The 24,281-nt window shown below is 36.0% G+C and overlaps 1 protein-coding gene across 4 annotated transcripts in view; it reads right to left on the bottom strand.

The window, feature by feature from the left end:
* Nucleotides 1-24,281, bottom strand: part of LOC136845778 (innexin inx2-like) — a 650,831-nt gene that overhangs the window by 33,513 nt on the left and 593,037 nt on the right. The window contains exon 6 of one of the 4 annotated variants that reach the window (XM_067116058.1): nt 908-954. The exons of the other annotated variants lie outside the window; for them this stretch is intronic. The gene's annotated coding sequence lies outside the window, so the exon portion shown is untranslated. The remainder of the gene's footprint in view (nt 1-907; nt 955-24,281) is intronic. 4 annotated transcript variants of the gene reach the window in all.

The raw sequence follows: 24,281 nt of genomic DNA, 5'->3' as shown, positions 1-24,281 counted from the left end.
GATCATACAACCAGCTAGTTAAATGTACCCTTTCTGTCCCTTTCTTTTCAAATGGAAGCTTACGGAACAGAAAAGTCTCGTTACCTAAACATCTGCCCTGGGAAGTCCTCCTATTTTTGGTGTCTCGTGAATGTCCCATGAAAGGAGACCCGTATTTTTATTCTACCAACGGATTCCTTTCCTGCCTTGTTCTCACTTATTTCTTCCCTAATAATAATAATAATAATAATAATAATAATAATAATAATAATAATAATAATAATGATGATGATACTATCAGCATCGGAAGCTGAACCTAAAGTGTTACTTTCCTTGTAATATTGCTAATCATTCATTAAATCCATATATATATATATATATATATATATATATATGTGTGTGTGTGTGTGTGTGTGTGTGTGTTCATTTATTTATCTACATTTCCTTCAATCGACATGTCGTTAACCAAAACAAGTTCGTTCGGGTTCATGTTTTTTCATGAGCACTTATCAAGGTCCTTGATGCATAAAAATGCTCATAACGTGATCGTCATTCTAACAGAGTTTTATAATGAGTACGTTGCATCCTCTTTACGGTGTGTGTTTTTCGGCTGTGAAAGGTTTAAGCCCTTAATGGTGTTGTTTGTTAATTGCTTCTCAGTCAGGTTTTCAATGATAACATCAGCTTGTAACCCTTCCTGCGTGCGATGCATTCGTAATGAAGATGGCTTTCACTATAGCGTATACACTTCCTAAAGTAATGATTTGCTTGAGGGTGGTACATACATACATACATACATACATACATACATACATACATACACATCTCATTCCCAAATTCAGTATTATAGTGCTATTTTTTTTCGGGAGCACAGCCGCATATTACAGAGCAACTTTTTTACATAAAAGAAAAAACAAAAGGTACTTGCTCTATTGGCTCTGCGATGAATGTTAAACATCGTTGCGGATTACCAACCTGCAAACAGAAGAAAAATAAGCGTCATTAATCAAAATACAAGCACTATTCTTCCTGGTCGTTCAAAAGCAAAATGATGAAAGGCATCCAGTAGCAAATTTCAACATAACGCTAGAATTGTTGCTAGCACGTAAGTAATGTGTAATGAATTCACAACATTTTCCTCTGCAGTCAGAATACAAAGAACGTTTGAAATCTTCATTCCCCCTTCGCCCTCCCGCCCCCCAAAAAAAAAAAAACTGAAGGAGAAGAAAATTAGGAACGAAATGTATTTTAAACATTGCTTCATCTCAGCCACTCCTAACCACCGGTCTCCTAGCTATAGCCGGAAAATGAACAAACCTTTATTATTACTTTAACAAAGCAATAATAAAGATTTAATCCGGATTAACAACTAATGTTCTCGCAGCAACTGCTTCAATGCCGTTGGTAAGCAACAAGACTAAGTAGCACGTCAATTATAGTTCAAGCTGGATGACTTCCTCCTCCATGGGCCATTCGTCCTTCTTAGGATGGAGCCCAGTGGGTCAGAGACCTGCTCATTCTGATTTCCTCTTACGACTTTTCTACTGAAGTCTGACTTGTTTGAAATTTTATGTTTACCTTTTCTTGTAGGGTATGCATACAAACAAAACCATATATACAGTCACAATACATATATGTAACATATATATAATATATAATATATATATATATATATATATATATATATATATATATATATATATATATATATATATATATATATATATATGTACGTATAGAGGCTTAAGTAAAAAAATAATGTATTACCGCTTTTATTTCAGAGATTCAAAAGGTCTTTTTCTACCCTCGTCGGCCACGCTGGTAACTACCGAAATAAAGAAAAAGCCTAAAATAACGATAATAGCCACTTTTTTGGCGTACGGGAGCAAGGCCAAGGCAGCACGTAAACGCAGGGTGGAAAAAACAAAAGGAAACTCGAAGAAGAGAAGTATCCAATTAACTTGGTCAGGAGTGGAGTTGGCAACAGGTGGCAACAGATGATCGCAGGTCATGGAGAGGGTTGAAGGTTCCAAGTAGGAAACAGGGAGAAGCTATGGAGAACGAGGGAGGAGCGCTGCCAATAGGGATGGGAGTTGGGATAGGTTGGTTAGGATAGGTAGGTAGAACGATCTGCAAGAGGAGAGGGTATCGGTGTGTGTGTGCTGTTCACCTTGGACCACCAACCCCAATGTTGACGGTAGGTTGCAGAAAAAAGAAAGGACGGGCGAAAAAAGATACAGATAAACAACAGCAATGTTGTGAGTTGCAGGTAATCTGCGAGAATTGCCCATTTGCCATTTACTTCATATATAACACATAAAACTAATTACTTTGTAATTTTTGTAAAATGTGTTGCCCCTAAAATGTGTTAGTTTCCACTTAGTAGTGGGGCTGAGAAGTAGCATTATTATCTCATTAAAATTGATCATAAATTGATCATTTGTATCTCTCTCTCTCTCTATATATATATATATATATATATATATATAAATATATATATATATATATATATATATATATATATATATATATATATATATATATATATATATATATATATTAAAAGTTAGTTAAAGTTCTCCTGGGCCTCTGTAGATATATATATACACACACACACACACACACATATACTGTATATATATATATATATATATATATATATATATATATATATATATATATATATATATATATATATATATATATATATATATATATATATATATATATATATATATATATATATAAATACACATGCACATACACACATATCTATATCTATCTATCTATCTATCTATCTATCTATCTATCTATCTATATATATATATATATATATATATATATATATATATATATATATATATATATATATATATATATATATACATCTATCTATCTATCTATCTATCTATCTATCTATATATATATACATATAAATACCGCAAAATATTATGAATAGGTCATCGGAAAAACTAGCGTTATTTGACAATGAAGAACTGAGCGTGCATAATAAATTTACGAGTAATGTATGAAACAAGCATCAAATACGTTGCCACGTTAACTGTGCACAAACTTTCTGAATAACATCTTAAAAAGAGTCTGCAGATGAGATTAGGGGCCCGAGTTGCAGCTGCAACAACCTCTTCCAAAGAGAGAGAACGGTAATTTCACGCAATGTGACCTTGGGCATCGACAAAGGAAGGAGAGGAGGAGGAGGGGAGGAGCTACGCGTGTCTGTGTGTGTGTGTGTGTGTGTGTGTGTGTGTGTGTGTGATTTGAGAGAGAGAGAGAGAGAGAGAGAGAGAGAGAGAGAGAGAGAGAGAGAGAGAGAGAGAGAGAGAGATGAGTAGGTGTGAGGGCGGGGGACTCCGGGTAGTCCAAAGATCTGTCTGTTTGTGGCCATGGATCTCGAGGAGTTCTGGCCTTGGATAAGGTTTATGATGACGTTAAACAGCAGCAACAACACCAGCAGAAGCAGCAGCAATAGTCGTAGTAGCAGCAGCAGTAATATTAGTAGTAGTAGCAGTAGCAGCAGAGGCATCAGTTGTTGTGGTAGTAATACTAGGAAAATGGCATCAATTATTTTGGTAGTGATTTGAACATAAAACTAGGTATTCTGTATTATTCTTACGAAAAATGAAGACAGAATTTAAAGAATGATTGCCCATGGAAGGCAATAGTTAAAATGAGCAATTTACTCTAAAAAAAACAAAGATGAAAGTTCGCTAATCTTTCATAGAAACATTCATACATTTTACCCTGCGAGTTATCAAAATGTCATTTTACTTGCACACACACACGGTCATTGCACTTGCGGTTTCAACACATATATATAAAAAAAATTTATCTACATCGCTCATTTAAAGGCAACCTGTGCACGGGTACGTATGCATAATTTACAAAAAAAAAACTACTGTCTTTAGTTGCATGCATCTTTCAGGATCTTTCCTTACATACAATAAAAACCATCATTATGTTAACCTCGAGCCCAGAGCAATTCTCTACCACAAAAGGTTTTATCCCCATTTAGAAACATACAAATGTAAGACTGACATCTTGACTTTCGGTTGTATTCTCTGATGTACAATGCACAATGCCTTGCAGTTATTTATTTTCATTAAATCATCCTCCTCTGCAAACCATCCCCCCCCCCCCTCTCTCTCTCTCTCTCTCTCTCTCTCTCTCTCTCTCTCTCTCTCTCTCTCCCTGACATAAGAGGACTGAGTCGAAGTTTGCAAGAAAAACACGACTTGGCGCCATGGATAAGAAGTGCTAAATGGATTTTCTTCTTCAGTAATTTGAGAGAGAAAATGCTGATGCATCATTATTCACGGCATACTTCATTTGTTGCCTTACATTCGCTTGCCTTTTGTAAAACGAAATCTAATGGAAAATGAAAGGCTATTGATTAACACGAGTACAATGTTGATTCATGCGAACTTCTGGTCAATGATGATACTGGTCAAAAGGAGATATTTCCAGATAAAGCAAAATTACACTTGATGACTAAATGAAAGAGAACCTTGGTTGGGTAATTATGTTTGAGAAGAGAGAAGAAATAGATTGTAGGAAAAGTTAAGCTAGATCCAGAGCACGGAGGGTGGTGTAAGTTTCGCAACACAGCTAGCAATATATGAAAAAAGAAACCAGAACGGGCCTCGAATAATTTGCCACTGTTAACAACTGCCTCTTATGTGGTTGCAAGACTGACTTTGTTCAACTCATTTCATTTTCAGGTCTTTTTCTACTTGCATCGAAGTCAGGCCTAACTGTACACTTATAAAATGAAATTAGTCATTATCATGAAATCATACTTCCCATGAGAAATTAACATAGCATTTGATTACAGATGGAAAGGCGTTCCTTCACTCGCAAATGAATATTGCACTGCTCTGTGCCCTGTGGTTAGTTCTAAAATTAAAGCAATATCATCTAACCAGAGAAAACAGAAAAGACGAGAGTACACTGATCCGCATGAATATTAGGCAGTGGAAACAATTTTCATTCTTTCACTTATATCTATCAACACCATCTTTGGGCTCAATCTTCTAATCAACGCCATCACTCTGTTGCTTTGACTCTTTATTCTGTTTTTGTCAGCGTGAGCGGCGGGTCTCGAGGAGACATTCCCAAGGCACCGGTTTCTCTCCTGAGAGAGAGAGAGAGAGAGAGAGAGAGAGAGAGAGAGAGAGAGAGAGAGAGAGAGAGATTTTAGTATCCCCCGGGCCTCGAACCCCGTTGGAGGGCTGAGTAGGGAGTGGGTGTAAAAAACCTTGGAGCATGTGAGAGGGGAGAAGCGATGGGAAAATGGAGGGTATGGGACCTAAAAAAGAACGATAATTGGGGCGTGGAGTGGATGAGATGAATAGTGTAGCACACGAAAGACTGAAGTTATTTGAATATGCTCTTCCCATGAACAAAAGAAAAAACTATAAAAACAGGGATTTCTTACAGAGGAAGACTTCTTGAAAACCTCGGTAAAGATTCGAGTAATCACATATCACATCGGCCTAAGTGTGACTGAATAAAAAAAAAAAAAAAAAGAGGGGTGATACGAATGGGAGGAATAAATGATCAGGGCTGTATTTATAGCAGCTGAGAGAGAGAGAGAGAGAGAGAGAGAGAGAGAGAGAGAGAGAGAGAGAGAGAGAGAGAGTCTTAAGATTTGTTTCATCCCTGGTTGGGTAAGGATTATCTCACCGAGGCCTTCCCGTTTTGATGATGCACATTTATACAGAACAGTGAAAATAAACACCCATGTCTGGTGTTCTCTCTCTCTCTCTCTCTCTCTCTCTCTCTCTCTCTCTCTCTCTCTCTCTTCTTCTTCTTCTTCTTCTTCTTCTTCTTCTTCTTCTTCTTCTTCTTCTTCTTCTTCTTCATTATTCTATCTTTGCTACAGCTGACCCACAACGGTCGACTAACAATTAGGTACAGAATTCACTGGTTAGGTTAACAGAGACACACTGGATTTTAGGGACCGCACCCCTTCGTCCCTCTTCGATCTACTCGAGAGTCGAACAATGGTCCCTTAGCTTGCGAGTTAAGCTCTTAATACTGTGCAGAGAGAGAGAGAGAGAGAGAGAGAGAGAGAGAGAGAGAGAGAGAGAGAGAGAGAGAGAGAGAGAGAGAGAGAGAGAGGTGGGGGGTGGAGTTTGCAACAAATCTAGGGAGAGACAGACAGGGTATGAAGTCAAATGCATTTGTATTGCGAAAACCCTAACAGGAGATTCATTATCCAGGGGGTATGGGAGAACAATGTGAGTCAGTAAGACTTGCTAGGAATTTTTGACCTAGAAAACGTTTTAATTCATTTTTCTTCTTGTAGGCAATTAACTGGGGCACATATCCATACATCACAAACGCACACACACACATATATGTGTATATACATACACACACACACATATATATATGTATATGTATACATATATATATATATATATATATATATATATATATATAAATTTTATTAATTTATATAAAATTTTATTAATTTTAACTTAAGCCCTCTAAAGTTTCTTCAAAAGAATAAGATCACTGCAGTCACTGCTTCATTCATCTGTAACTGATGATACTGGATGAACTTCATGTATACAAAACTTCCACGGCATAAGCTGTTTCACATATCTACATGGAATATTCATCCGCAGCGTGTCGAAACCTTTCACAAATCGAGCCATTCACCTCTATCCCTTCCTGAATAATAAGGCCTTTTTTCTTCATTACCTCTTTCACTCCATCTGCCCACCACTTTCTGGGTCTTATTCGTCTTCTCCTCCCTCCTGACTGTTCTCGATTATCCACTATTTTTGTCAACCTTTCGCCCTTGATTCAGTCTACATAACCGAACCTTCACAAGATACGCTGACCTTTTCTTTCACCCACGCTAACCTTTTAAACCATTTCTACGTATATCATTCTTTCAGTTCTCCTTACGCCACGTATTTGACTAAAAACTATTCATCTCAACAACTTAAACCTTTTTCTACGCTCATTCAACATCCATACTTCACTTCCATTGAGACTGCAAGTTTCTTCCTGATTTTATGCTCATTACCTGATATAGAATGGCCAGCAGAAACTTCAGCATTTTCAATTATACATTTATTTATTTCCATCACTACGTCTCGGGATACAAATCCCATCTTCAGGGCTAAAATCAAAGAAAAGGATATATCCATACATCAGAATCTGACTAAAATGGAGCACATTAGTAAATTATTCTTAAAAAAATAATAATAATCAGTACATGAATGAGCTTTAAATTTCAGACGAAAGCAAAATGGCAAATATTTACACAGGAAATTAACACCAAAGAACGAAGCTTCTAAGAATAACACATTAACACAAAAACCACAAGCGAACATCTGATAAATTACATCATTCCTAAAGACAGAAAAAACTATTTAACATTAATCCTAACAATTTTTGCTTGTTAGGATTAATGTTAAATAGTTTTTCTCTGTCTTTAAGAATAATGTAATTTCTTAGATGTTCACTTGTGGTTTTTGTGTTAGTGTTCCGGTTTTCCTTTTTTTTTTTTCTCTCTCTCTCTCTCCTGAAAATGTCATTACACTTAGTAGCTTTGTTATTTGATGTTAATTTCGTGTTTAATTATTTGCCATTTTGCTTTCATCTAAAATTTAAAGCTCATTGATGTACCGATTACTATTATAATTTTTTAAATAATTTACTAATGTTCTCCATTTTAGTCTGATTTCTGATGTATGGATATTTCCTTTTCTCTGTTTTTAGCCTTGAAGATGGGACTTGTATCCCGAAACGTAGGTGATGGAAATAAATAAATGTATAACTGAAAATGCTGAAGTTTCTGCTGGCCATACTGTTCCTAGTAGAGATTCGACTTTCTAGAAGCGACAATGCCATTCGATATACATATACATATATATATACTGTATATATGTATATGTATGAGTATATATATATATATATATATATATATATATATATATATATATATATATATATATATATATATATATACAGTATATACACACAGTGTCGGTCCGACATAAGCAATATTAATCATCAATTGTCCTTGAGTCTTCAGGTAATGAGGAAGTGAAGTGACTGTACAATGAATCACAACAAGAAAACAGCTTTCCAACGGCTATTCTTACATTGAAAAAAAAAATGATCCAAAAGATTTAAAGATTTAACGCTATTTTAAGATCGTGCGATTTCGTGAATGCTGTGATGCCTCAGATGCAAAGACCGGACTTTTATCTTCACGAACTACTCTGAGAAAACGATCGACTCATTTCGTGCAGCCAGAAGGGTCAAGAGTCTCGGTCCGGGTCTGTCCTGTCAAGGCGATTAACATTTTCTGAATTGTTGGTGGATTACGAGGCTCGATCCATGGCTGCGACGAGTTTCAGATTACTTCAAGCTATTTTAGTCGCATGGGATATAAGGCTCCCTTCAGTCGTTGCAAATATCAGATATTTACATTCAATCTTCTGTGACGTCTTCACTACCAAGTAAAATACTCACCCAAGTAAACCTTGGACGACAAAAATAAGTCTCTTTGGAGGCACGGATATTCTTAGAGTGAGTCAGTGAGTTCTACAAATATATACAATGAAAATTCTCGATATTTTTTAATATGGTGGCAGAAAAAATATGAAAATTACGATGGCCGTTATCCCTGGTAATGAATCATACCAGTACCATTATCATTATAATTAAATGAGAACATATCATTATCATTATTATTGTCATCAAAAGAGCACAAATTATTTGTATTATCAAATAAGAACATCGTGAATATATAAGAAAAACTGTAACCTACTTGCCGGGCAAACATATGCAATAAATTATATGACGAAGTTTTATGTATATATATATATATATATATATATATATATATATATATATATATATATATATATATATATATATATATATATATATGTGTATATATATATATATATATATGTATATATATATATATACATATGTGTATATATATATATATATGTATGTATATATATATACACACAAATATATATATATATATATATATATATATATATATATATATATATATATATATATATATATAACATACATACATACACGCGCAAAAGAGCTCGAGTGGTAAATGGAAACTGATAGTGATCATGATTCATTTACGTGAACAAGTATAAAATGACAGTCACGAGATGATGGCGGTTATTTGACGCCTTGAGATTAAAAGAAGTCCCGTGATTTATTATGATGATAGACAAGCATACTAGTCTGGTCTAAAACTTCGCTGCAGAAAATCACTGGGCTCTGTTAAAAAGGAAGCACATTATACACTGCGAATTACTATTATTATTAAAGTAATGAAATTTATAAACTTAATATTGTTAATGGTAAAAAATTTACAGAAAGAACGTCATTAAATTTATTCTTAGTCCGTCATCGAAGGACGTTATTTTAAACGGGATCCATGACACTGATCTTTTTGTAAGTCTGTCAATTATAGCATTACATTAAAGGCTCAGATGCTGCATATTTGGGATACAACACGTCATCTGTCTAAATGCACTTCTTGTGCCATGTATGCATACTATGTATTTTATATCCCGTTTTGCTTTCAGTGATAGAAGTTCATATATATATATATATACATACACATAAATACATACATACATATACACAAAAATAATGTATATATGTATATATATGTAATTATACATATATATACACAAACAAATAATGTGTACATATGTATGTATGTATGTATATATATATATATATATATATATATATATATATATATATATATATATATATATATATATATATATATATATACACACACACATATAATTATATTGTTAAACCAGCTCTCCTCTATGTAGGTCAAGTGTGGATGCTGAATGCAAATGAAAAAAGGTGGAAGATGTAGAGATGAACTGTTTACGTTCTAACTTTGGTCTACAGGGAACTAAAGTGTGCCGGGGCTTGACACGCTGCTGGTGTACCCTTCTGCATAGGTGCACGAAGCGGCAAGGGTAGTTGAAGTTTTCTGCTACGAGGGCTCATCCACGACTTAGTAAATCAAATCTGAGAATGCGGCAATGATTGATGTCTTTTCTTTTCTTAGGAGAAACGGCTTGGGATAATGTTGCTGACTCCATGACCTTATAGTCTCCGCCATACACATTTGTATGAGCTGAGTAAGAGTATAACAGCTGTCTATCGTTGATCTTTTAAAATGCTTTATGAATGATGCATTCACATATTTCCATTATCTTTCTAATTCGAATAATCATGCCTAACGTTTCATTATACTGACTAACCGGCTTATGTAGGCTGCTGTCACACCAGCTATGGTTACTGACGCAATTATATTTCATCTCAATTTCACTAGCTATAACGATGTTACAGACTAAATACACACACAAAACAAAGCCACTCCAACATCTTCTAAAAACATAAACATCTCACACGTCTCGAACTCTCGACCTACCCGCGCAACAACTTCTCGCTGCTGGGAGAAAGGGCGTTGGGTCTGGTATGATACATGTACCATACGGTACCAGGGTCTAAGCGATGTCAGGCAGGGCAGCCGATCGAGACTACGGTCTACTCCAAAGCCAAATCAAAAGTCCTTCAAAAGTAGGCATCGTGCTTACCCCATACAAAAATGGGAAAAAAGCACGTTAAAAGAAAGAAGAAGAAGGATGTAGTACCCTCTCACGCTAAAGACAAAGCGAGCTCGTTAGGTTGGCCATTGCCTTCAACTCATTGACAAATGCACCTGCTTAGCCACCTCGGGCAAGGTGGTGAATAATAGCTGCCTAGATAAAGAACATTATTAATGACTTACCACGAAAAGCTCCGTTCAGCGGTTAGTGGGTTACTTTACAAATCATTCTAGTCTGGTCATTTTGCTGAATTAAACAACAATATTTGTAGTACAGGGGGCAGCAAACACACTGAAGCGAATACCCAGCAACAGCTCCAAATGAACACAAGGGAAGGCGTGACACAGTAGTCAAGGCTGTGCACAAGACGGTTTGCAAAGAAAATAACTTACCACGTACAGACGAGTGCTGCAACCACAGACTGTACCAGGAAGTGCAAGAAAACAGAAAAAAAAAAAAAATAGGTGCTCTGGAACTATGGTATAAGGATTGACCATCCAAGCTATACAGGCTCAAAGTCGAACTAATCCTGTCAAAAAGTATGTCTGATAGATGGGGAATAAGAGGAAAACAGAAAAGTTCCAAGTTCTACAGATGGAAATGAGACTGGCAAGCTAAAGTGGAAGGAATGCCCATCATCTTGTGAGCGCAATAAGTAATCTCAAAGGACCTTAACATGATTCTGGAGAGGATGCACAAACTTCGAACCTGGTATGCTATCAGAAAAGGGTAATGCTGGCCACAGCAACGATAAGAAAACGGCAGTTGGGGGTCAAATGTTCAGGAAGCAGTTGCAGCCCGGATCCAGACTCAGAGAATTCAACCTCGCAAGGTTGTGTGTGAGATGATGATAATAATAATAATAATAATAATAATAATAATAATAATAATAATAATAATAATAATAATAATAATAGTTTATTATGACTACATGCGCAGAGTTTGATTTATAATAAATTTCTCTATTTTTCTGATAATGATTATAAGTACGGAAAAGTCAAGTAATAATTGTCATTTGTTAATTTCCTCGAAGGGAAGTTACAGATACTAGGAACGTTTTCATTTTCCTAATATATATATAGCGTAAAAACACAGGAAATGTGAAATATAGCGGTTAACGGTCATTGCAGTTCAACGAAACCCGGACCAAAATACGACCAGAAACTGCTGCGTAACCCAGCATATCTCCAACGTTTGCCGAGACCATGCTGTCTTGAACTGCAGCGAAACGTTCATAGCCATAGTTTACATTTCCTATGCTTTTATGCATAATAGTATATTTGTATAAGTAAACTGCAAACTCTCCCAGTGGTCTATAACCTCCGTTTGATGAAATGAATACTAGAAAATTATTACATGACCTTACCAACAAAGAAAGGAATATAATTAGAATAATAGAGAACCTTCGTTATGAATAATACTTCGCTGACTCAGTCATTATTCTCAACGAAACTTGTATTAAAAAATTTATTCCATAAATAACAACAATAAAAGGAAAAAATAAACAAATACTGATAGTATTCAGTTGAAGCAGAAATCAACGCAGACATCGGTATTCTTTTATTTCTTTATGTTAAACTTCTTATAATTGTCCTGACGTTTTTATGACAGCTTTTCATTCTGAAACACGTGATGGGTTAATCGAGGGGTGAATTAATATGGAAATCAAATCATGGATCAGATTACCTGGATGGTTTTTAAAGTAGGATCAGGTGTCTCTGTGATGGATGAAACTGGATTAGTGCCGGAGATATCATGTGGAGCCTTTGAAAAGAACAAATAGTGTTTTTTATGTTGGTCTGTCTGGTTCCGATAACCTCCCGAGTATAGGCCTATTTTTTTTCTCTCTCTCTCTCTTACACATTAACAGCACGAGAGGTTTTTCACTCAAAACCAGTTCTTCTGTTTGTTGTCTTTGCATGTTTGTGTTTCTCAGTATTTATATTTAAGATTTTTTTTTTTGTGACAGTTATACAAAAAATACCTGTAGTACACTCATGCCCTTCTCTTAATACTTTGATAGGTGATAAATAAATAACTCCGTTTGAACTGTTAATTACTTGTCATTATACAAAAGGGAATGATCAGTGTTATTCATACCTGTTCTACAGCAACTAGCGAATTTCCTCTTCCCTTTGTCCTAGGTTTTCAGTAATTCTTCGTTATTGCACTTTTTTAAGAGGAAAAAGAAAAAACCATTAGAGTATAAAAAGGAAGGCACCGTTTACTAAATAAAGTTATCAAACAAAAAAACATTACCAAACGGATAATGCAAAACTAGGAGGCAAAAAAAACAAGGTAAAAGGTAAAAACACGTCTGTTTTCGGCGTTAACAAAGTAATCAGTGTTTTTCTCAGGTACATCCAAGGACGCCACGGTATTTCATGCAGTCCCTCGTTCTCACCTGCTTTCATGACATCAGATCTACTTTGATTGCCTAAAACTGATTAGTACTCAAATTGGCACGTGGTATAATGATGCAGAGTATTTCTACCTGATTCCTAATCACGTGCTGTTTATTCGTATTACCCTGTCAGTCACAAGGACGGTTTGGTTACATTAGCTTCCCTGAATAACAATGAGAACAATATTTAGTAAAACAATAACAACTGGAACAATCGTTGAAATGACTGATTTGCACAGAACCTTTCTAAAACAATGTGAAAAAATGGGAAAATTTCAGTGTACTGAGTTGCCTCCATACTGAAAACAATGCACGCATGTAAAAAAAAATAAATAAAGATAAAAAATTTTAGTATAGGAATTTTTCTTGTTATTATCCCTGACTCTTGAATGTGATTTTACCCGCAAGTTACCTATTTCAAAACGTCTCATTAAGAAGGAATGAAACAAGTTCTCTGCTCTGACTTACTCCAGATCTTTAGATAATTATTTTTTCTCCTCTACGTATATCTTTTACCCACACAGCCCATTTCCAATTTCTCAAATCCTTCCCTAACGACATAGCGCCGACCATTCTAAAATTAACGCAAACTCCAGGTAGAAAAAAAAACTGTCGTTGACGGCTGCGGTAATTGTATAAGAACACGTTTTCTGGACTCTGAGAAGAGTTTACGTCACATAATATTATATATACTTTCCATCTCCTCAAGCAGATATTTGCTGTCTTTGGTCACCTGGTAATAACACAAGGCATGCGTCGTTGATGTTTCTGTACCCACGTCTAACAGTGCTATAACAAAAATAAAGTTTCTTTTCGTGAAGGATAAGAAAAAACAAAACTAATTTCCATTCGACTTGGCCTTCACTGATTAACAGTTTTCCAAAGCTGTTTGTAGTGCATGCAAACATACACACATGCGCACACATATATACATACATAAAACACATACACACATATATATATACACACACGTGTGTATAGTAAGTCCTCTAACTCACACCTGACAGATGTATACTGTTACCAGGAATTAAATGTCCTAGGTGGGAGGACCATGTTAGTGTTTCCTTAAATCTAAAAGTTATTTAAAACCAAATTTTTGTGTTTCTGAAAGTGTTGCCATTGCCTTGGAAGTTGCATAACGTAGAACCAGTGTCAAGTTCCTAATCTGGGGAACTGTTTTCCTGTGTAGGTGAACGGTTCCAATCTTTTATCATAATTACAGACATTTCATTTCTTGAGAGATATGACCATCTTTTGAATAATATACATGATCGCCAAAAGATATTGAAAGAGGGACAACTGTGTCATTTTCTAAAAATTCTAAAACGAAAAAAATTTACCTACATATAAGCAAATATAACTGCTTTATGACAATTGTCAAGCTACTTTCGAAATGGATAACTGTAACTCCTGAATAACGCATCTGCGTTTGATTAGAAATTATACACTTCTTTTTAGTCTTCAATAGAAGTCATAATTCTTATGTCACAACTCAGGATCTCTCTCTCTCTCTCTTTGCAGCCAAGTTTCTTTGTCAACCCTCCTTTAATGTTATTCCACCTAATATAACTTATTCACAATCTCTCTTAACTAGCGTGATGTTAGAGAGAGGAAAATACTTTGCATACTAATGGACGCTCTTCCTTGGAAGGACGACTACGATGCTAATGGAGCAGAAAAATCAGAGTCAGAGATTTAGTCCTACAATTTTAACGCCGTTCAGAAGTGAGATTATCTTGGAAAAATTTATACACACACAAAAAAAAAAAAAAAAAAATGGAAATTCTCTCACGACACTTACATTTGCTCGATTTACATGTAAAAAGCACTCTTCATTAAGCTCAGTGGTAGAAGACTACTCATGAACTTACAAATACTTGTATCATGTACTGAGATCAAATAAGCAATTTCCTCTTGCACACCATGACTCAGAAGAAGAAAAAAGAATAAAAAATCTCAGACGGAAAGTGGCTGGCATAGTGTTACGAAAAAGAAAGCAGAATCTGCTAAAGGACTGGAAGAGGAGGAGAAGAGTGTCCACGAAAGCAAAAGTTGGAGATTTTTTACGGCTATTTCACTCCCTCTAACTTGCAATTTCTCCTTCTACCTACCTTCCCTTCTCCCAAGACGTCTAATTTACAGGCTTTTATTTAATGCGTCGTCCTCCTGGGAGAAGGGAGGGGAGGTAGGAGAAATTGCTAGCTAGAAGGTGTTAAAATTTTTTTCAAGAAATGCAAGGCTGCGAGCACATGGTGAGGTCAAAGTTCATGTGTAAATGACCTCGACGGACTTCTGATCTGATGAGCCTTCTGTATACGTACATGAAGTGGCAGATGCAGCGGAAGTTTTCTGCACTAAGGGCCATCTTTCGTCAAGTGTTTATTTTACTTTAGGCTGTGGGTGGTATTTCATCTGAGGCCCATATCGGCTTCTTTCTTTACAAAGAATCGCTAGTCCGTTTTTAAAATGATAATTTATCGTCAAATGATTCTAATTTTTTTTTTTGCTTGTCACTTTCATGCATCCGTGGTGGGAAAGCATGCTTGTTTTGAATAAATGAAGCTCTACAGCTTTTACTAAGTCTGGACGGAAAACAATTAAAACGAAGGATATTTCTTCAAGCTCCTTAATTTCAACCATACATTGTATGTACATTAAAATGTACGCCTGTACATGAAGACGAAAAAGGGCATAATTTTATCTCCAGTCAGAAAGGAAAATATTGGTATTAGTAGACCTTTCAAAATTTTGGATTCTCTTCTTATGTCTTTATCTATATACATTATCATTCATAAAACACTAAAATTAAACACGTAACATTCATAATAAGCACACTGTCTTTGATATAAGTACAATGAAATTACAATCTTTTTAAAATTTTTCCGCCATTTCTGACGTCACAGATATTCAAGAAAACAGTTATGTAGGTTGTTCCTCTGCGATGTGAATTATAAAAACAGAATGAACTTCTTCATTTTCCTCTTAATTTTATATTCTTATCCTCAAAAACAGCTAGGAATCTTTTTGGTCACTTATCCATTACGAACAATTGCCTATTTAATACTAAGTTAAGGGCACGGAGAAATAGTGCAGTTTTCCATGACAACTGTAAATACACACATAACGAACTAAAAATGCTAACCTTAAACAGACTCCTAATGTATAAAACATGTTACCAAAACTCACGATTGCACGAACAAACCCACCAACAGGATCAAGGCACTGTAACGCACAAAGATATTATTCTAGTCCGTTTATAATTGCTCTGCTCGCGTAAAAAAGTAAATTACCAGACATGAATAAAAGATAACAGTAGTTATAATTCAGTTTAATTTGTGAAGATTGCGACATAATAAAAGAGAGAGAGAGAGAGAGAGAGAGAGAGAGAGAGAGAGAGAGTGTGTGTGTGTCTCATCTGGGACCTCCCTTCAATGCATAAAGTTGTCAGATACTTGAAAGTTTTCTTATACTCACTTCAGCTATGATCATCTACGCAGCATAAGGGCGAGGAGGAGTTTTGTTTCATGTACCGTGCTATGTTTAGTATCAGACGCTTTCAAGTGACAGCAGTAGAAATTATTCAGATGTTTTGTTGTTGTTGTTGTTGTTTTAAATTATTCAGATGTTGCTGTTGTTTTCCTTAACTTTTCAGCAAATGTTCCATAAGAAATTGGTTGGGTCAAAATGCTTTTACATAACTTCGTTGTAAGTAGGGCATAATAACGCGTACATACTGACCCCGACATACAGGCTCCCGCAAGTACACACAAACAAACAAACAAACACACACACACAGTGAAGATTACAGTATGCAAAGTTATATTTCACAAGGCAGCATGCTTTTCTCATTAAGGGGAATGACAAGAGAATCAGATAACAAAAAAAGAAAAGCGAGAAGAAAGGAGTGAGAAGAGAGAAACTTCTTCTTTTTCATCTTCTCCCTTGCGAGATGAAATTGAGATAGCGTGCTGTGACGTCAGGCAAGAAGATCTCTGGTAACAATGGTCATTTGGTCAGTTGAAATTTGTTAACAAAAGTTACTTGTACGAACACTACCTTTTCTCACGAAGTGGACTTGTATAGCTCTGCAACATCACAGGACACAAAACATTTTGCATTATCTTAACTACAGGAAATTATGCTCTTTGATTACTTACTGGCGCAGGCTTTACTGTGTACCGCACACATATTCTGTCTTTGCTGCACAGACGGGTTGAGTGTCACGAGACAAAAGGCAAACTAATTCTTTCTATTTTGCAGAATAGGGTGCTAAATTGCATGGCTGCCGATAGATGGGGTTAAAGAAAGTGGTTCTATTTGGGTTACAATCACATTCATTGTCACTATTACTGGGTTGGAAGCTATTTAAATAACTCTCCTCTCTCTCTCTCTCTCTCTCTCTCTCTCTCTCTCTCTCTCTGGACTCTAAATTCAACTGGTGCGTACGTGCATCAGACACTGCTCTCCAGTTGCATTTTCAAGTGAAAAATGATCGGTTGGCCATGACAGAGCACAAACTCAGGTAAAAAAATATTTTTTTCTTTTATGCTATTCCTGTGATGTTTTATTGTAACAAATGAAGATGAACGAAAACACAAACGTGAACATTTAAAGAAATTGTTGGAACATTTCATTCCGTTCCAGTGAAATTTAATTCACTTTGTGAGATTTAATGTCATAAGAAAAACGTAGAATGATACAAGACACCTTTAGCTACCGAAGATTCCTCGTACTGTGTTTGGTGACAGAAATTCAACGTGTGGGCTAAAGAAAGGCATGAATATATTTTCTAGCAAATGAGAGGCAAATCTGTTTAATGTAAGACAAATTCATCATAGTGAAATCCTGCCGAGCAACATCGCCTACCCCAAGGAATTCCAGATCGTAGTGCGCTAGGGGAAGACCCTACAATTTCTCCGAATCGTTTGTTTTCAACAACAGGCCTCCTTCCCACTCTCACCAGGCTGCAGTCATGATATTACCCTAGATGTACATATTTTTCCCAAGCTAATTTCGTCATATGGGTCCTTAAATTCAAAGAACCCCGTTAGATTACATTTATTCAAGGAAACTAATTATCTGTCAAAACTCGTCTTCTCCATTATTTACGCACGCACTTAATAGCAATTAAAATGTTATATAAGACGGGATAGAAACGCACTAGCTACATCAAAAAAGAAAGAAAGAAAAAAAAAAAACGGGCTCTACAGTTTGGCTTAGTGGTATGACAGGCTGGTCCACTGTGGGGGTTTCTGAGAAAGGGAGGAGGGCACCCACGATGACCTCCAAACTGGTCGAATCAAACCTTTTACAGAACTTGGATCCCCCAGCCATGGCGCCAACTAGGCAGCCTTTTACCCTTTTATATGGGATATGACACGCTGCTGTAGGAGAGCGCTAAAATTTGGAAGAAGGTGACACACAATAATTACGCCAAGGCTATATACAAAAACATTTCAGTATTTTGTAACATAGCACTATTGTAAGGATCTGGTGATATATGATACAATTTTTCAATTTATGGCATAAAACGTACCAGGAATAAGTAATCATGCGATTTTAATCTCTATCATTATTATAACACCAAAATAATCCATTCGACCACAGAACCTTAACAAATTTTGATTCACTTCCGAACTATGTTTCAGTGAAAGGTTTCAGTTTTCAGAGCCATAAAGTACAAGTAAAAGAAATGTATCATCTACCACTGTCTATTTTTCGGAAATCCTGATTTCTTTTAAATCTCAACAGAAAATGGTCCCGGGGCCAGAAACGTGACGCAAATGCATGAGTCATGTTTGCATCATGAGAACCATTGTACTTAATTCAATATGGGTTACATTAATTGAAGAGATTTCACATTCAGTTCACGTCATTTAATACTAAATTCAACTGCGCTAGAAAGAGAGAGGAGAATCTTTCGTTTATTTGTCTGTTTCAAGGACGAATGAAGACTAATTCTACTTCAAACAGTGATTGAATCAAAAGTGCATGAACAAATTATACTCGTTCGGAGAGCGAATTCCATCCGTCACAGCCCCATGGGATTTTTCCCAAATAGAAGAGAAAAAGACTATTTTTCCTTCTAGCGTGGGAAACAGAAAATCCTCACATACGTTTTTGGTCTAAGAAAGGAGATATCTTCGTCATTTAACCTTTGTTATCTATATCTTCAGAGCTCCGTAGTATAGAAAGGCTCAATACAATTATAAAACAGTTTCACGTTACAGAGATACCAACAAAAGATCCTTGATAAAGAGATTAAGACCGGACCCAGATATGGTGAACTTAATAAAAAGATGTCTCAAAACTTGATAAGAAAAAAGGGAAATATGAAATAAAAGAATGATAAAAAGGAGAGTAACTTGATATCGAGCAAATGGTCTGGAATGGCCAACACGATATATGAACTGGATCTATTCCTGTTATAGATACTTCATATAGCATGAATAATGAAATCAAAGCGAGGGAACTAGAAGACATTCGTCACTATTATTAAACGACACAATATCTTAAGTATCCTTACTTCCGTTAGGTACAGATACACAGAACGTTAATTATTTTCTTCACACACAAATGTATATATATACACACATATATATGTATTATATATATATTATTTATATACTGTATGTGCGTGTTATCGTTCGATTCTAGCAAATCTTCGGTTTTCAAATTACTTTAATGAACTACACACACACACACACACACACAGACACTTACATACACAGAACGTCTACATGTGTGTGTGTGTGTGTGTGTGTGTACAGATTATTCACAAGTGCAAGTGGTCAATCCCACCCTAATGGGAGAAAATTGCCGTCCATAGACTGTATATTTGAACTCTGAATTTATAATGCAGTCAAGTATCTGGTCAACAGACAGAAAACAGTATCGATCAGGAAACTTCTGGTAGCTGGGTGGAGTGAAGATGACTGCTGAAGGTGTGGCTTGACAAGGTCTTCATTTCGAGAACCAAGAAACTCGCCAATCAAGGTGCTCCTAGTAAATGCCGGCCCATCTATCTATATAGGATTGAACTAAGTCTGTAGTTGTTTACTTTCAAGCACTCAAAATGCACACACACACCTGCACTATATATATAAATATATATATATATATATATATATATATATATATATATATATATATATATATATATATATATATATATATATATATATATATATATATATATATATATATATATATATTTACATGCAAAAATAAATGTATATCAGTAAGCGTCTTCTTATAGATGGCTTTAAGGAAAAATACAGTACAATAGTCCCCGCAAACAGTCATCCTTTAACTGCTGATATGAGGATAAATTCCATGAACACGAAACTTCTCCAGCATTTGCAACTTAGTGTACCAAAATAAAAGGCTCATTATCTTCAGTACACTGACCATCCCTCCCTTACACACTGCTTAGCCCAGGTTTATCAAGGCCTTCCGCTCCAATGTTTATTTCGCTGCCTTTAGCCAGAACTTTATCCTACAAACTTCAACCCCTTTCACCTCTTAATTGAACTTATCACTATCTTTAAAAATATCAAGGGCCTAAGGAGACAAACACCATTATTGTTTGAAACCCACAATTTCACCAAACCGTCACTTTCTCTACATACTTTTATACAAGCTTTGCTTTCATTACAAGAATTTCTGTTCAGTTTAAACGAATTAAGTTTTACAACGCAAATTATTGATAGACTTTACATTACATTCCTATGATTTTACCTTAAGACTTCCTTAGGTCCGTGTATCTGCCTACAATTTTTTCAGTTTGCTCTAAAAACTCCTGAACAACTTTCCATATAAATTTCTTAATCTACGCAATTACTTGATCTTTGCAAGCTCTTCTTATCTAAACCTACACTGTTCTTTGCTATGACGCCTTCTTTCAAGTATCTTACTTTCTCAATCACCTTTCACTTTCCTGTTTATACAAAGAGACTATTATTCCTTTAAAACGCCACTCACCACGACACACCGTATGAATTCTTTTTTTTTTTATTTAGAACCTCAATCCTACGAGAATCTAACTTGAAATTTTATTACCGTATAGTTCATTTCCATTAATCAACCTCATAAACACCCCTCTCAGCAGTTACTTCCACGGACATTCTTACATTAACCAATCAACCACTGCATCATACAAATCTTCCCGTGTTAAATCTTATTTATTCACTCCACTAATCCACAATTACCTCTTAAGACAGCAACTCTCTTTTGCGTCTTGTAGTCTAAGATCCTCGTGCTTATTAACCTTTCTCTCACATTTACTTCGAAGAAATCAAAATACTTTTCTCTCCAAAGTATCTGCTCAGACTCATCTTTAAATTTTAGAGATATCCAACATTTTTTCACTTTGTTCTTGATTACAGTATTCCTATTTCTGTGTACCAGTACGTACATGCTCATATTCTATCCTGCAGCAGTATTTCACACAATGTTCTTTTTGTTTCTTACTCCCTCTTCTTTTATCATCTCATCAGTAACTGAGCGTCAGAGTCTTCAATCAGAGCAGCTTTTTCATGTACTTCCTCCATATATGCTATTTTAATTTTTTTTTTATTATTGAACTCAATTATCTTAGTTACAGTTATAACCATTTTCAACAGTCCTCTGCAACTAAAACTCCTATTCATTTTCACTTCTACATCATGGAAACAATGATCAGATATACCTACTGCAACTTGCACTTTCACAATTACAGATATATATACCGGGTGTTTCGAAATTAGAGCGTCCCCCCCTCTCCACAGAACAAATGGAAAGTTATGAAGTTTTCTGCTATAGCCTATCTCCAAGTACATTATTTTAAGTTTCTATTAGGCTATTTTTCATTTTACATTTCTTGTATTTTCAGACTGAGTGACGGAGTTAGATACAGCCATGCCTAACGATTCGGAGGAAATCAGATGGATTGACCGAATCTGGGCTATAACCTTCAGAAAGGCCAGGGATGCAGGCGCATCGTTCATTTCACGTTCCTGGATAACTAAATACATTAAAAGAGATGAATCCTTTGTTAAAAGAAACTGCAACAAAAATCCATACGACTGTCATCGCAAAAAGAGTGAGAATCTTGGAAGGCCTTAAGTCCTCTCTCAGGAGTCAAAAGACATCATTGCTGAGGCAGTGGGTTGACCAAGAAAGTCTTTATGTAAATTGGCGCTTGAACTAGAAACAAAAGGGGGAAAGAACAGACGTTATAGTGCTGTATATCGTGAGTTGAAAAAATCTGGTATCAAGCCACTTCATGTTATCAGCAAGCCCAACATCACTCAGCAACAGAGAGAAGACTGTGCATGGTTTTGTGGTTCATTTCTTAAAGATTGGGATGAAGCTGACTTTCTCCATGTTGCCGCATCAGATGAATTCTTCATTTACACATTTAGGAAGCCAAATCATAAAAATGACATCATTTGGGCTGCAAAGTTGTTGATATCAGCGATGATGTGTGCTATTGCCTAGTTGTGAAATTTCCTGAATGTTTGGGAATTTTTCTCTGTTTCACAGCCAAACAGTTAATGTGGATCATCAAAGAAAAAGGACAGTCATGGAATGTCGAATACTTCAGAGAAACTGTGCTTACTGGTGGAGTATTTCCTTTCCTCAAAGATCCTGAAAATGTTTTATCTGTTGAAGAAGTCACATTTTTGCATGATAAGGCACCATGTTTCAAGGCTCTTCAGACACAGGAGCTGCTTCAAAAGAGTGGTATCGATTTCTTCTCGTCAAATGAATTTCCAGGTAGCTCCCCTGACCTTAATGTGTGTGACAACATTGGTAGTATCTTAAAGGATCATGTTGAAGCGCACACAGTGAACTATGATGGTAAACCAAGTCTCGACGACCTGCGAAGAGAGGTGACCGAAGTGCTAGGGGAAATGGAGTTTGAGTCTCAGCTTTTTGCGATTTGCTGAAATCATACCCCTCAAGAATGCAGGCTGTGGTACAGGCTGATGGAAGCCAAACAAAATATTAAATACTCAGAGAGAAACTTAAATAAATACCTGTTCTGAATTACTTCTGTTTTTGTCCATATATTTTTAGTTAAGTAGAGGGGGGGCTCTAATTTCGAAACACCTGTATATATATATATATATATATATATATATATATATATATATATAAATCATCAACACACAATCACGTTACATCCCAGTGGGTAACGCCCTTGCTTTCCACCTGAGAGACCTGGTTCGATCCCGACGTGAGTCAGAAATTTATTTCTGTTCCACACGTGATTGTGTGTTGATGATTTCTATCTTATTCACTCAGAAGGATAATAATGAAATGTTGTCTATTGGGTCATTGCTGAGTCGGGAAGTTGGGGAAAACTTACTGGTATGCAAGCAGTTATTGCCCAGGTAATTCCTTGGGTGCAGTTGCTCTCAGGTTCCAACTTCTTTTAGACTTGTGGCCCATGGGTAACGCCCTTGCTTTCCACCTGAGAGACCTGGGTTCGATCCCGACGTGAGTCAGAAATTTATTTCTGTTCCACACGTGATTGTGTGTTGATGATTTCTATCTTATTCACTCAGAAGGGATAATTCGAATGAAATGTTGTCTATTGGGTCATTGCTGAGTCGGGAGTTGGGAAAACTCGCTGGTATGCAAGCAGTTAGCTTGCCCAGGTAATTCCTTGGGTGCAGTTGCTAGGTTCCAACTTTTTAGACTTGTATGGCCCAGTGGGTAACGCCCTTGCTTTCCACCTGAGAGACCTGGGTTCGATCCCGACGTGAGTCAGAAATTTATTTCTGTTCCACACGTGATTGTGTGTTGATGATTTCTATCTTATTCACTCCAGAAGGGATAATTCGAATGAAATGTTGTCTATTGGGTCATTGCTGAGTCAGGAAGTTGGGGAAAACTCGCTGGTATGCAAGCAGTTAGCTTGCCCAGGTAATTCCTTTGCAGTTGCTCTCAGGTTCCAACTTCTTTTAGACTTGTATGGCCCAGTGGGTAACGCCCTTGCTTTCCACCTGAGAGACCTGGGTTCGATCCTGACGTGAGTCAGAAATTTATATATATATATATATATATATATATATATATATATATATATATATATATATATATATATATATATATAAAAATCTTAGGCTTGCACAGTTTGGTGACGGTTATATAAAACGACTTGCTGTGAAACGGAAAGTCAACAGCTACTGAAAACACCATTCTAATGGGAAATTAACACACAAGCACACAATGTATATATATATATA

This window comes from Macrobrachium rosenbergii, chromosome 14 (genome assembly GCF_040412425.1).
Source record: "Macrobrachium rosenbergii isolate ZJJX-2024 chromosome 14, ASM4041242v1, whole genome shotgun sequence".
NCBI classification, from domain to species: domain Eukaryota; kingdom Metazoa; phylum Arthropoda; class Malacostraca; order Decapoda; family Palaemonidae; genus Macrobrachium; species Macrobrachium rosenbergii.
This window is presented reverse-complemented; position numbering and strand designations above follow the sequence as displayed.